This window comes from Myotis brandtii, unplaced genomic scaffold (assembly GCF_000412655.1).
Source record: "Myotis brandtii unplaced genomic scaffold, ASM41265v1 scaffold339, whole genome shotgun sequence".
NCBI lineage: Eukaryota > Metazoa > Chordata > Mammalia > Chiroptera > Vespertilionidae > Myotis > Myotis brandtii.
Window position 1 is genome coordinate 1,925,236 of NW_005363061.1, and position 1,730 is coordinate 1,926,965.

Consider the following 1,730-nt stretch of genomic DNA (forward strand, 5'->3'; position numbering starts at 1 on the left):
CAGCTGGGCAGGGGCCGCTGCCTGAGCTTATGGCACCTGGCCCTGCCCCAGGACAGAAGGGGATGGGGGGTGGCCAGGCCAGGCTGAGGACCTGCATAAGCTCTGCCACCTCCTTCTCTCCCTGGGACCCTCTCCTGCTGCCCATGTTTCACAAGTTCTGGGCCCACCTGGGGCAACCGCCCATTGAACAAGTGAGGCCTCCAGGTACAGCCAGGGAGGGGGGCTTCCTGGTCCCACCCAGGGCAGGGGCATCTCAAGACCCACCCCCTTCCCCCGGCCCTCACCCCCAATTCAGAGCTCTTTCCAGGGGGCCTCATGTTAATAGACCCTCAGACACCCCTTCTCTGGATATTTGGTTTCTGGTTACAGACTGACTCCCCAACCCCTCTTGCCCCCACAACACCCCGTTCTCCAAGATCTTTGCCGATGACGAGGCAGGAGCTCAGAGTTTGACACCAGGGGGCCTCAGTCTTCCCATCTGGGCTCTGACCATGGCCATATCAGCCTCGGACCATGGCCACGCTGACTGTCTGCTTCTCCCATCCCTGGCCCTTCCCAAATCCCCTGTGCCCTCCTGGCTGTGAGTGGGGCTCCCTGCCCCTCCCCGGCCCCGCTTGGCACGCTCCCAGCAGGCTCGTGGGAGCTGGAATTCGGAGCGGTCCCTGGCGTGTGTGTGCTGCCTCCCGCCTGCCGGGGCACCTCCCCTGACTCGGGGCCAGAAATTCCTCCCGCTTCTCCCAACAAGCTCCCGGGGAAGGAGGAGCTGTGGGAAGGGGCAGGGAGCATGCTGGGTGTCAGACTGTGAGGGGTAGGAGGGAGCCACAGGCTGGGGACTCCGGGGAGGACAGGCAGTGGGGGCAGAGGGAGGGCGGAGGTGGGTTCTGACCACATCCCCAACCCTTGTTTTCAATCCCATCGTGTGCGCAGACCAGGAGTTTTAGAGTTCCTTGACATTATGGATTCACTCACTGATTCAAGCATTTATTGAGCACCTACTATGTTTTTATTTTATTTTTTATTTCAGAGAGGAAGGGAGAGGGAGAGAGAGAGAAACATCAATGATGAGAATCACTGATCAGCTGCCTCCTGCACGCCTCCTACTGGGGATCGAGCCCCCAACCAGGGCCTGTGCCCTGACCGTGATCCTGGTTCATAGCCTGATGCTCAACCACTGAGCCATGCTGGCTGGGCAATGAAGATTTTTTAAAAATTAGAAAGTGATGAATGCAAGTTTAAATACATTAGTTTTTCCTAATGACGGTGTTCAAAAGCCGGCGGCAACATTTGTGAGCATTTAATGGTGTGTGAGGAGCTGGCTCCCTGCTATCGCGGGTGTGGGAGCCAGGAGGGGGGGCTGCATGCTTTCTGGGCAGCGGGGACAGAGCACGGAGACGAGGTGGTGGGAGGAGCCAGTGGTGGGAGGAGCCAGGGGTGGGAAAGGTTTGAGCTGTGCCCTCCTCCACGGTGAGCTCCTGAGGGGCATGGGCCACGGCCTGGCCTGGCCTGGCGGCCTCTGGGCCCCTCTTGAACACAACCCCTGTCCCCATGCCTCCCCTAACACCCTAACCCAACAGGGTGTTGGGAAGGATGCCCTCAGCTGGGCACCGTATCCCAGGGAACACGCTGGGAGGGCAGGAGGGCTGGTTCCTCCCTGCATCTGCCCCTAACGGTTTTGTTTTTTTAATATATTTTTATTGATTTCAGAGGAAGGGAGAGGGAGAGAGAGATAG